The following is a 14,433-nucleotide window of genomic DNA, read 5'->3' on the forward strand; positions in this document are numbered from 1 at the left end:
CTCTGTTCAACAAAATACCCCAAAGACATTGTCTATTGGATAATTTATACCTCTGCTCTCACATAAACAAGATACCTTTAAATAAGTAATGGGCCGCTAATTAGCTCCAGAACGTCACTCTTTTCAGCAAGGACGGTTGGTTTGAGGCTGATGATACACAATAGGGTAGAATAGAGAAGAAATGTGCGAGCCAGAATCTGACAGGCAGAGGAGTGATTGCAGTGGATGAATAGATATTATGTCATATATTTGATTCATCAGTGGGCTTAAAGGTTTTCACTTTATTATTTAACAGTTATTAGATTCAGTAAAAATGATTTGCTGTAAGGTGAGTTTCAAAAAGGTATTCAACTCTGAATATCTTAAGTTTAGGATTCGGGAAAAGATAAATTTAATATATCCATGTAAATCGCTTGGGCAACTGACATAGAATGTACTTACATAACCCGAATAAGAGAATATCAGCAGATGACATAATACTGTGCACCAGGCTTTAATTCTAATCAGAATGTATCTAAACTAACACCTGGACTTCTTAAAGAAATAATTTACATTAGTGATGAACCTCGTTATTAACATTGTTTGAGGTTTTTTTTTTTATTATTTGATCATTGTTTTTTTTGTTTCTTTTTGCTTTGTGGGTTGTTTTTTTTTTTTTTTAGACCTCTGCTTAAATATGGAAAAACAACAAATTGAGCTTTACCTAGGTCTCCCCCCTCATGATCACACACCTGAGGCCCATTACACACCTGGTCGGAGTTGAGCTGGGCTGCTCAAGGCAGAAGCTTTCCTACTGTTGATGCCAGATCATTGCATCACACTATATAGTAAAGTCTGGCTTGTTGTGTCAGCTGTATTGATAAGAATACTCTTTTGACTTACCTGGATATTCTGTGATACCAAACGCTGGTGGATAAACTGTGCCAGAGACAACAGTAGCTAATATTGGAGAATTAGAGGAGGAAGGAAAGAGGTCAAGTGAAATCGTGCATGGACTGAAGGATTTGATAGAGCTATGCAGCAAGAGGACGATCACCAGCCTGTCCTGTTTGCACACAGCTTGATGTTCTGGCAAGGGAAACTGTGTTTTCATCCTTCAGCTTCAATTTAACATCCTGAACTTTACTATTGTGTCTCACACTTGTGTCCAGGTTAACACTTGAGCATGATGCAAATGCAAAACACCAGAAGTGATAAAAAATATTCCTGTGTTTTCTTCATGTGAAAGATAAAACAACAGCCAATCCATGATTTTGACATGACACTGGGACATGCCCACCTGGAGGGCTGCTTATTTAAACTGAGGTAATAATTTACCTGACAGTGGGGGGGGGAAAAAATTGGTCAATTTTAAATGGTAAATGGCCTGTATTTGTATAGCGCTTTACTTTGTCCCTATGGACCCCAAAGCACTTTACACTACATTCAGTCATCCACACATTCACACACTGGTGATGGCAAGCTACATTGTAGCCACAGCCACCCTGGGGTGCACTGACAGAGGCGAGGCTGCGCCACCGGGCCCTCTGACCACCACCAGTAGGCAACGGGTGAAGTGTCTTGCCCAAGGACATCACGGCCGAGAGTGTCGGAGCCGGGGCTCGAACCAGCAACCTTCCGATTACAAGACTCTTGAGCCACGATCGCCCTAATTTTAGTGTTACGGGATGACATTAATGTGACAAATTAATACTAACAGCACTTTTTTTTTTTTTTTTTTAAGACCTGCACTGTAAATGTCCAAATCAACAAAATTTAAGACTCACGTCTGGTAGTTAAACAATTTCTTGCTCTTCACCTCCTGCATGGTGCCATTATTCACAAATGCAGATCAAAATTACATGATGTCTATTCTTTTGAAAGCATTTATCCTGGCAGCAGTGTAAGATGAGGAACCATCAACAAGGTGCTCATAGATGTCACCAAACTGAAGCTACAGGAGAGATGTTGCCACTTTCAGGGATTTAAATAAAGCTACCAGGGCAGAATATAGATCACAAGTCCCCCCAAATCATAGCTTCTCCTCATATCTTTTTTTTTTCTTCCATGGACAATTGATTCAAGTATTCTCAGCTCAAGACAGGTGGAAAAAAGAACACCTTTTGTCCTGCAGTACTACTGACTGTCCACTGTTGGCTGTTATGATAAAGTAATGTTTTGCCTGCCAGGGTAGTGAGTCAGTCACGTTACTGAAAACTATAAATTGCCTACGCACGTTTTTTAAGTAAAAAAGGGGTAAAATTCTTCTGGGACGAACAGTAGATTTACTGTTTCGTATAATCCGCCATTTCATTTTTATGTGTAACAAAATGTCTGCACACTTTTCATAACCCCAAGTAACATGATTAAATTAGTTTAATATTTCATTTATAAAGCCAAATTTTTCATGATGAAAAGTAACCCTTTGTCTCCACTTGTGCTTCTTGCTTGAACACACTTCAGTTCGTACTGAATATCATACTCCACAGCAAGTAGGTCACTGCACATTGACAGCTGATATCAGTGCAGCTGTTAGTGCATGCCTTTTTTTTCATAGCCTTCATAATGATGCTGTGTGTCATTGTAAATGTGGTGTAAAATATATGGTGTCCTTATGATATTTAGAGTCAAAGGCTTTGACCATAAATATTAACGCAACAGCTGGATATGTGCATTTTTCCTCACGTGAATCCAGCCTCATTTCACACAAATGAACACAGACACATAAATATGTACTTCCCTCACATATGCTTGGTGCACACGCTCGCAGACACACATATACACTACATACTCAGGTTACACTTTCACTGTGTGTTGTGCATTTTGAATATATTGATTGAAACTCAATTTTTTATTTGAATGAAAAATGACACCACAGAGCCTCTGGCACCATTACACTATAGAAAAATGTGTGATGTCCAATCTTTAGCAGTTATTTCCATTACCTTTAGAATAATGGAAATACTGGTTGCAGAGTGAATGGATCCCATTTTAAAAACTCCTGAAGTCTGTGTATCATTTAGCATAACTCATTAAGTAAGTCAGACCCTCCCTGGCCTGGTCTGCCTTTACAGATTTCCTAATATAAATATATATCTATATCTAGATGGATAGATATATAGAGAGATGGAGAAATCTACATAAATCCTATATTTCCTAAATGGTCTTCCATTCTATATGGCATGAACATAACACAGTACCTTAGGATATAAACATATTAAACAACCAAATTATATTATTAATTATCTAATTCTGAGTGCTCAATTGATTCATCATCAACTGATATTTCAAACATCACAAAGTCCTTGTCCAAAATAGTAATGCCAAGCACTTAGCTGCCTGTACAAATGACCTGTCTAAATTATGAATATAACTGCATCTCGAAGTACAGCCTTCACAAAAGCCTATCCAGTGATGCCTTTATCATCTAATTCATGCCACTGTCTTGCTGAATAGAGAACAATTTTACTTTCATTTTCTCTTTTACTGGTTCTGAGAAATACTACCACAGCATGATGCTGTCACCACCCTGCCCTGAGGCACTTTATATAATAAGTATTTGAACGTAATTGAATTAAACTCCCTGAGAAGTGTCCAGGAAGCGTCCCGGTGGTTCTTTCACTTAGTTGATGACACTTGATCATGGAAATACTCTAAAACTTAGAATTTTTGGTACAGAATAAACTGCCTTTAGACCCATTAATACGCCAACATATCCTGCAGTCTGGGAATCAAGGCAGATTCAACCACATTCCACATTTGATTCAGCTATTAATCAAGCTGACATCACAGTACATTGCACTAAATAATGGCAGCAGAGGATTACATTCCTTCATAGCCCTTTTCAGCTGTACATAAAATAACTGTAAAAGAGAAAGGACAGGAGTAAGTGCTTTTCAATAACATGACAGGTGCAAATGCTTGAATGTGACTGAGCATGCACATTTTTCTTTTTTAAACTGAGAGCATCTCTTTCATTAGTTGTTTAAAAGTCAAAGTAAAGGCTTAGATCTTTGAAATCAGTATTGATGAAAAGCTAAATAACAGCACCAAACCCCTTGACTCCCTGAAAGTCAATTTCATGTTGAACTAAGTAGTTGGCTTCTCTGAATCCTGACAGTGTCTGTCGGGATGGTCGTGCTGTGTTTCCTCTCTTCCTTGGCTTGCCTTTAATTGCTTCTTAAGCTCTGTAAAAATCTTAGGCCCTGGTTCAGCCATTGAATTGATCCACAACAAAACAAGAAATGCACATCTCCCCTATAGATTTCCACCAACAATATACACTAACAGAAAGCAAATGCTGTCCCTGGCTTGGCTAAAATGTATAGAGAATTAAACCTGGGAAACTTTTTTCCAACTCACTAAACCATACAGTAACATCAACGGGATTATGTTACTGTTAAGTATGAAGAGTATTTTTTAGTTTTTTTTGACTCGCAAGTAATTCTCTTTGGAGCACAAATGAATCAAAATTTCAGGTCTGTCCTAATACTTAAGCCACGCCAGAGATGAAATGTGCAAAAGGTAGGAAAACAGCTGCAGCTGCAGAAGCATGGGATGAGGTTTGACAGTGAAAGTAAAGTTGGATGACAGTGAATATCTGTGTAAGTGCTCTCCAGCTCAAGAGAAGAAAGGAGAGGCTAGACAAACAGTTAGTGGCTTTTAAAATGTCAGTCAATGAGAGCTTGATAAAGCAAACCTTCAACACAGATTTTGATCATACTAACACTGTTTTTGTAGGTTTTAAAAGTAGAAACATATCTGCTACTTCATGTTCCTTATCAAAAAAAGGAAACTTGGAAAATGTATGTTTAAGCAGATGGAACCTGAGGTGAGCAAACTATTACTAATTACTTACACTGGCTCTTTCCCCATCATTAAGTCACTCATCAGGTTGGAGATTTCTGCTGCTGGCACTCAGAGCGCTGCACAGAAAATGGAAAAAAAAAAAAAAAACTAAATGAGGACAAACATGGAAGGAAGGAAAATCCTGTTTAGTCCTCCTGATAATGATCATTTTAAAAAATGACTGAGGGTTAAAGATTCAAGTTTATATACAGTGCTGTTGGACTAACACTGTCAAATACATACACACCGGCACTACTGTAGCAAAGATACTGTTGACACTTCCTCACAAAAATCAAATGACTTCTAGCATATTGCATTGTGCTGGTGTTTCTCTAGTCTGTAAATGATGGTGCTTTCAGCTATAGAGGTTTTATATGACATACTTTACCACACCTGCAGGATACAGAATAGTAGAGAGTACAATTGAATTCATGTGCTAAATTTCTAAACCAAACAATCTTATTTCTAAATCTAACTTTTTCTGTGCCTTAGCAGTATTGTTAGTGCAAAACATACATTACAAAATAGTGACGGAGAATGAAAATTACATTACAAAAGTATAAAAATAAATACAAAAATAACGATCTGGGACAGGATTCAAACACTTTCCTTCTAGCTGAATCTCAGTGGCTGATGGCTCGTTTTTGGTTTTTTGGGGAGATCACAAAAACTTGGAGCATTCAGACTGAAAGATTGTGGCGTAGTATCTGCGTTTGTCCATTATGGAACAATATAAGAAATAAAACTGTAATACACAATGTCCATTTTCATTACAGGCCCAAACCAACATGCGAAATCATCTGGATTGAAACAGAAACAGTCCATTATGCTCGTGGCTGCCAAACCTTTACTCTCCTTTTCTGAGTTAGGCATGTATTCTAGCTAAACATTACTGCTGATTCACTGAGGCACAAGAGTGAATCTAGTAAGTAAAAGGGGAGAGGTGACTCAACAGAGTGGCTGTTAATTGCATGCCTCCCTACAGCCTCATTAATGTTATTGCAAAGACGTCTACATAGTCAAATAAGAGCACGAGTCTCAGGGAAAAACAAAAAAAACACCCAAACAATCCTGCCAACTTTCAATCAGATGTAATGGGTCATAACTATAAAGCTCCACCACCTCACTGAGGTGATTTACTGCTAACATGAACAGAGCAACGAGAAATTTATTCAGACTATATTAGACATAAATAAAGTGGGTTGTTTTCTGACTTAGACATTTTCTCATTATGTCTTCAATCAGTGTTGACTTTGTGGTTAATGAAGAAATATTTATAGGCAGAACGCGGACATACATGCACTGAATTTAAAGTATGTCTGTGAACAACATGTGTTATATGTATATCACCCATTCAGTTGACATCTGGATAGTTTGATCCCATGTTTGTAAGGAAAGATTTACTCTAAGTGTTATTTTGTTCTCCACCTGTGGGTGACATTACATGGAAAAAAAGAGAAAGTAAATCTGGTAGGAAAAAACACCCAAATAAATACCAACATTTCTACTGCAGTTACAGCATATAGTATCTATTATGGCCTTGATATGGCCCAAATTGGGTCATGCAACCCAAGCACAATAGCAACAAATGGATGAAAAAAAGAATCAAGTTGTTTGAATGGCCCAGTCAAAGACCAGACCTCGACCCAACTGATGCTGAAGTGAGATCTTAAGAGAACTCTGTATAAAAACCTCAATTAACTAAACATTGTAAAGATGAGTGGGCTAAAATTCCAACTAGCAAAGGAAATCTCTTTTGAAAGAACAAAAGACCCATACTGTGAGGTCTCCAGAGTAGCAAGATATAAGAATTTTGTATTAGGTCATATTAGACATAGACCTAATGCAGTGATTATAACCTGCTATTGTTTGGTTTCACATGGCACTCTGAAATGAAGTATTAGCCCACTGGGCCCAGTCCCCATGAATGGATCAGCTTAACATTTGCTCAGTCTGTCTAATTTGTAATTGCTAAATGTTGTAAAAAAAAAAAAAATTAAATAAAAAGTGAGTATGTTTCCAATTAACAGTTGTATTCTTGGCACTAATTAAAGAAAGCAGGTAAAGTATAAATGTATAGTGAAGTAGGTTATACTTGGGAAGGAATTTGGGGTAGATAGTGGGAGACCAGACCAGTATAATTAATCTTGTGGGACTGCTGGCAGATTGATTAGCCAGAAAAGATTGTAGGTGATATGGGACCTAGTTGTTGCAATGAACCATAATGTCTGCATTATTTCATTTAGTTCCGCTTGATGTACCGAGAATATGGCACATTCATGTTTCTTGGCATGGAAAATTAATTGAAAGCTCTTCCAGACTCATGTGTCATGGCTTGAAAAAATTACTCTGGAGTGGAAATCACATTCTTTAACTTCATAGGAAGAAGTGAACACTTTAGAGCCTGACCCTCACCTTACAGTAAAGCATTTTTACAGGGTTAAGCTAACCTTTGTGTAAGCATAATAGAGTCTAAAATTGCAGATCAGAATCATGAGGCCTTATAGCCAAAGACACTTGCATAAAGATAGAAAAATAAAAAATAGGACAGGAGGGGGGGGGGACGACTAGTTATGGAGAGAGTCAATGACATGAAATAGTTCTACTGAGAGCCAAACAACAAACATAAGGTACTCAGTACCTTATAGCAGCTCTGTTGGCAACCTGTGCCTACAGCAATAAAAGTTAAATACGGTTCAGGGTCTTCAGTGCTCAGTTTCGACAGTATGGCCCTCAAGGTCTTTATGACATGACAGATTTTATTCATTAAGTTCTTTGTATGTGAAGAGACAGTTTATCACTCTATCAGCACACACTACTGGAGCAGTATAGAAGTAACACTATAACACAGGAAACACCTAATAAAGGAATACTAGAAAATGAAAGGTACTCCGTACATGCTGGATGTGGCTTAGCTGATAAAATTGTGAAGCCAAGAAAAAGGATAGTATGGGCTGGGAAATTGTTCATTAACACATCTGTTGTTTGTAGATTTTAGCAACTGTTTTTCCCCTTTGGTCTTTCTATTTGGTGAAAAATGGGTGAAATAAGATCCAGTAAAATGTTAAAATAAGCTGATGAAATCACTGTTCACACATTTATAGTAAGTTCATCAGCTTTTCTGGAAAGAGGCAGTTTGTGGAAGAATAAAATGTTTATTTAATTTAAAATGTATTTGACAATATAGAACACAGATTATTAAGAGCTGGAGAGATGTGGTATTCAACTGACAGCCTTGAAAAAATATACTAGTTGTGGGGTTTCACAAGGGCCCTAAATTAAACATGTTAAAACCTTTGAAATGTGCTTTGTCTCTGAAAAGTCTGGATTATTTATACGTTATGTATAAATAATATATCATAAAATTGAAAGAAAAGATACGTGAATTAAAATGCATTTAATACATAGTCTTCTTCCACACTAGTTCCCACTAATCTGATTTATTTGCTATCAAAGAAAACTGCAAGAATTATAAATAGTTCTGATTATTCAGAACATTCGACTGGAGTAATAATTAAACTACATGCCTAAAATGTTATGATATCGTTTTTCAACACTAAACTGATAATGTGAAAAGTAGAACATATTCTACTTACAAACTGTAAGAGGCTGTTTGAATGAGCTTACACATTTAAATATGACAGATTCAGTGAGGATTCAGATAAGCACAGGCCAGGGCAAATATAAAAAAAAATCCAAATGTTTAAAAAAAGATGCCAAACTGATTATAAAACTGATGTGTGATTATCATTGTTTGTGTTTTATCTACTTTTACATTTATTTTTGGTTTGTGTTTCTGGTGAATAAGGTGGGTGTAATAAAGCTTCAGTCCATTACCCTGTTAGTCGAAACAAGTCGACTGATTATATACAGTCATCAGAATAATGTATAATATATAATATAAACTATAATATCAGAAACATACGAAGAGTTTACACACATGATACGAAATAAAAGCAAGAACAACTACTGCAGATAAAATAATGGTGTGAGAGGAAAAGCACTGTGCAGTAGTTTCGTGCCGAAAGCGTTGTCTGAACGTGTGTGTTTGAATATGCGTACTTTAAATGTTTTGATCAGTAAGAATGGAAAAGAGCTACCATACTAATGAAGTGAAGCCTATTTGAAGGTAGGAATAAAAGTTGGAAGAAAATGACAGTTGTGTGGGATGCATGGGATCATTGTTCTGTTGCATGACCCAGTTTCAGCCAAGCATCAGCTATCAGACAGATGGCCTCACATTTGACTCTAGAATACTTTAGTATACAGGGAAGTTCACGGTCATCTCAATAACTGAAAGATTTGGACTTGGACCTGGTCCTGAGACTGCAAAACAAGCCCAAATCACCACCCTTCCACCACCAAACTTGACAGTTGTTGTTAGGTGCTGTTTTGATATGTTGTATTTAGTTATCAGCAAATGTGGTGCAGTCTATTGTGGTCAAATATCTCTACTCATCTGGCCAAAGGACGTTGTTCCAGAGGTCTTGGGGCTTGTTCAGATGTAACTTTGCAAAACTAAGCTATGCTGCCACGTCCTTTGCAGAAAGAAGATGCAACCCTTTTAAACAAATCATACTTAATCAGCCTTTCTCTAATTGTACCATCATGAACTTAAACATTTAACATACTAACTTAGGCCTGTAGAGTATGAGATGTAGCTCAGACTCTACAGGCCAATTTTTTTCAGAGCAGTAAACTGCAAAAATCTCTGCTTTTGATGAGTCCAGTGTTTAACAACCTTTATACTTGCAAATTATAGCCTTATTTTCAGGCTCCTTGATTACCCTTTTTGCATGGCCATAGTCCAATGTCTTTATTTTAAGTCTGTCCCAGCAGTCCACTGGTGGCACTGCCAAACTTCACTCACTGGTCGAAGAAATAAAGCGTTCATTTCAAGGGTCAGTCTCATTTTAATTTTGTTCAGATCATTACACATAGTTCTTCTGGTGCACCTTCATATGTCTTCAGGCATATAGCTGTAGCTGTTTTTTAGTGCTCTGCAATTTTTTGTTTCATTCATGCCATGAAAAGTCATTTTATTCTGCACTTTTAGGCTCTCAGACCAGATCTGATTGTATCTTGTTCAGGTTTATCAGTCATTTCACTAGATTGCTGCCAGAGTAGCGCAAAAATTGACTGAAGCTTTGGAAAGTCTCCCAATATATTCAACCTGCACCTCAAATGAATCCCCTGGTTGGGGACCCAGTGGTCAAACCTTTCTGCGGACATATCGAGCACATTATTGATTTTTAACACTTCACTTCATCTTCATCAAATAGCACTGAGGCCTGAGTGCTCCAACATGGACAGCTTTGTCCATCCCCCTCTCTCTTTCCATCTTTCTCTCCATCTATTTCTTGATGTCCTAGCTTGGCTTTCTCCATCCTGTCTCCTTCCCACTCCTCCACCCCACCCTCATATTCTCTGATTCGTATAGCTATTACCCAGGGGAGGGTATCGACATGACCAGCACTGAATCAACTTTCTGCTCCTGTTGACACACTCTCTATGTGTCTCGCATACTATACATCTAGAGGTCAGTGAACAAACAGACCAAAATAACAGTGTAGATGCTGTACTATACCAACATCCGTGAGTAATAATCTGCCATTCTGTCTCATGTTGAGCGTCGAAATCAACTCATCTGTTCTGTGTGTCCTTTTCACCTTCGTCCTCCTGATTGCAAACTGGAAATCAATCTGTCTCAAACGATGTCTCAATTCCTAAAATGCATAGAAAGGAAGTAAAGAGAGAGATATGATCAATTCTTTGCATAAGATGTGTGACTGACAGTGGAAATATTCCAACCATAGGAGGCCAGGGATTAAATTTAATTGGTTATTTAAGATAATCAGCTGTACAATGAAACATTTATATGACAAAATACCTTCATATACTACACTATATCCATACATTTGACATATTATCCAGTTCTGCATTATGAACTAAAGTTTGTTTAAATGCGAGCTCCAAAAGCAGGGATATCTAAATGTGTTAAATGCATGTTGCCGCGACTCCTCAGTCTCAGTTGGGGACTAAGATGTAAGTGAAACAAAACAGTCGAGGACTTACAAGTGCAGGCGTTATTTATTCATTTATTAATTATTTTTACCTAAATTAACTATACCTAAATTATTTATATGTACTATTGCTGTGTGTTTCTTGCTGTCACTAATTGTGGTGATTTATAAGCAAACACCTACGAATGGAACTGAAATGCTAAACTATTTTTGGAAAAAACAACAACAACAGTGTTGTACCATTGTCAGCTACAGTGTAATCAACGTGAAATTCCTGCCCCCCAGTAAAGTCACAAAGCTACGGCTTACGTTATTTTGTCTTTCACAAACAAGGACATACAGTGTGGAAAATGCGAGATGGTACAACAGATTCTAGCATAATGGATTTGTGTCCCCCTTGTAGATTATTCACAGCATTTTGGTAACAGCTTAGAAGTCTGACAAGTTACCTTTGATTGTCACACCAGTGTTTCTCTCCAGGGGCACAGGGATTTTTTTTTTCCTTTCTGGTAATTGAAAAGCATAGATTACTTTTGTCAGGAAAGGGAAGTTAGCAAGATGCTTTATAGAGGAAGAACTTCAGACGAAATTGGCAAGAAACATCACAATTTACACACAGTATGTCAATTTGGATACATCTGTTTTTACACTTACTTGTAGTATACAATACCTTTTTAATGGCACGTACGATTTAAAAAAAAAAAAAGTGTGGAAAATTCAAAATAATCAAGGCAACAGAATTAATATTTTTATATATATTGTTCTCAATTTTACTGAGATTTACACATTCATTTCTGGCAGCTTGAATTTTCTTATTCACCTCATTAAAATATACCTCGGAGTTAACAATAACATTCTAAAACAAGACATTTTTGTCTTTAAAAATGCTGCCTCTCTTTTCTCTTTTTTTTTTTTCTGCAGATTGATCTGAATATTTTGGTTTGGCACAGGTACATACTGTATGGAAATGGGCTGTAACCGTGCCATTTATCTGAGCTTAGGACTGGCAGGGATAGTACACTACCCTGTGACTACCTCTCACTTGTTAAAAAATATCCTAACCCCTATGCAAACATATAATGATTTGTCTGTATCCTCTTCATTTTATTTATTCACTATTATACCAGCATAAATATCCTTGAAATTTCATGTATTTTGATAGTGATTTGGCATGTTTACCTAATATGTGCTGAGTCCTAGTTTACTATGAGGAAGTTAAAGCCCAACCTCTATTTATAATATGATATAGAACGTATAAGTAGCCTATCTGACAGTTATAAATAGATGATTAATGCTTAATTATTGTCTCACGGTGATGGGAGAGTGTATTTTATTTTGTTTGTTTGTTTTTTAGGTTTCACAACACTTAATTTTGCATAAACTAGTACTATCTACTTTTATGCAATATCATGGTCTGTGAAAGAGCGCATCCATGTTTTTTGAATTGAAAATGGTACAACATTCTGGGACTGTTGCAATTTATCATATAACCATGTAACCATGTGTAACTTTTGCAACTGTTATGCAATGCCCTCGCTGCTAACATAACAAATCCCACCTACCGTCTATAATTATCAATATTAATTTAACATTAATTAACATTAATAACCCTTAATAACTACTTGGTACATTCAGAGTGGTATTATGAAACCTTGTGTGTGGGATTAGCACATGTATTTCTCACGCTCACTGAAATAGCTGCTTAGGTGCCCTTATAATCTTATGACCTCCCCCAACCGCTCTATTGATCTCCATTTTCATTTCAGTGAGGTCAGATCAGAAATCAATTCTAATTGTTTTTATTTTTAGGCGTTTTAGTTACACTGCAACAGTTTGTGCTTGCAGATGCAGATCTTGTATCATTGGCAAAGCACCCTCTGAACTCCGTATGACCTCTGTTTCTTTTGTGCACCATATATGATCGCTCTTATGGTCCCTTCATAAAGAAAATGGTATGCTTTGTGCTGACCGCTAAGTTAATTGAATGGGCCAAAATTTGTGTTGCTGTGCTGTATCTGAACAATGTCATCATGTGTACCATATGCATCTGCTCCCCATCAAGGCAAGGCAAGGCAAGGCAAATTTATTTGTATAGCACAATTCAACAACAAGGTGATTCAAAGTGCTTTACAGAGACATTAGAAACAAAAACAAATAAAAAGCATGATTTAAAATTGATTAAAACAAGCAAACAAACAAACTAACTAACTAAACACACACATTTCACACCTGTTCGCGCGATCTGAACCCTTATCGTAAGGGGAGCTACCAGTCCTTCTGTGGACGAGCTACTTTCTATTTTAAATTCCATTTGTTTCTATTAGTCACATGATTGTACATCACTACGGTACGCAACAATCACAGCTCACAAGTGCTCCTCGGCAGTAGACTTGAGCTGCACTTTGCTCAGTGCAGCAGCAAACAGTTCATGTGGGGCACAAGCCATAGAAAATAAGGAGTTACAGAGGTCTGTTGTCCCATTATATATGACGGGGCCCTTCATGCTGTTTTGCTATATTACTGTTTCAAAATTCACCCATGACCTTTCCAAGACCAGCCTATCTCTGTGGGAACCTGGGCAAATGCTGTACACAGAGAATTCTTCTGATATTATTATAAAGGGAAACCTTGAACTCTATCACCTCTGTGCTATAAAAAATGCACAATAACATGTCATATAGAGTTTCACAGTTTTAGAATTCCCTGAAACAACGATTTTTACTTCATATTACACACACTGGTAAATCTGAGTAGATATGGGCCAAGTAAATAGACTCAACGCAAAAAAATTGGAGCACCGCCACGACATTATAAAATGTTATTATATTTTTATTTTTGTGTATTTTGAGTCATTTTAAGAAAAGCCATCAAATTTTAGATTAAAGAATGATGTTTAGGTTATTTAATTATTATTTACTGCACTCAAATGTCAAAATGGGTGAATTAGATTGTGTTTTAATTCCCGGTTCAGCCACAGAACCACACAAACAAGTTGAAAAAATAAAACCAAAAAAGATGTACAGGTTAGAAACTTATTCTTGAAATAAAAACATGTCAAAAACAAACAAAAAACATAGAGGTGCACATAAGAAAAAACAAAAGGGGGGAAAAACACTAGAAAAATATGAGAGAAGAACATCAGAGCACACTGTGGGTCTTTTCTTCTCCTGTCACTTTGGTGTGACTATGTGTCCCATCTTAATTGTTCCCACCTGTGTCTCGATGTTCAGTCAGCCTTTTGTGTATGTATATGTTGGTTCTTCTGTTTATTGTCAGATTGTCTGTTCACTATTTCAACTTCCTGTTTATTTCAAAAATGAGTATGAGAAGAAAAACGAAGGTTCAACTTCTGTTTATTCACTATTTAATTTTACATGACACATCCTTTATTTCTCTATAGGTAGCACTTATGAGTTCAGTAGGACAACCTGCCACAGTCACTATTTATATATACGACTAATTATGCAAAAAACAAACAAACAAGAAGTTTTGAGGTGAGCGCTTTTGTATTGTTGGTGGAAAATTAACCAGACCTTGGGCGTTTTAACTCTGCTGTCACTATGTTAAGTTTTTTGTAAGTCTT

Source organism: Simochromis diagramma, unplaced genomic scaffold, assembly GCF_900408965.1.
Source record: "Simochromis diagramma unplaced genomic scaffold, fSimDia1.1 OVJJ01000216.1, whole genome shotgun sequence".
In the NCBI taxonomy this organism is placed as follows: Eukaryota; Metazoa; Chordata; class Actinopteri; order Cichliformes; family Cichlidae; genus Simochromis; species Simochromis diagramma.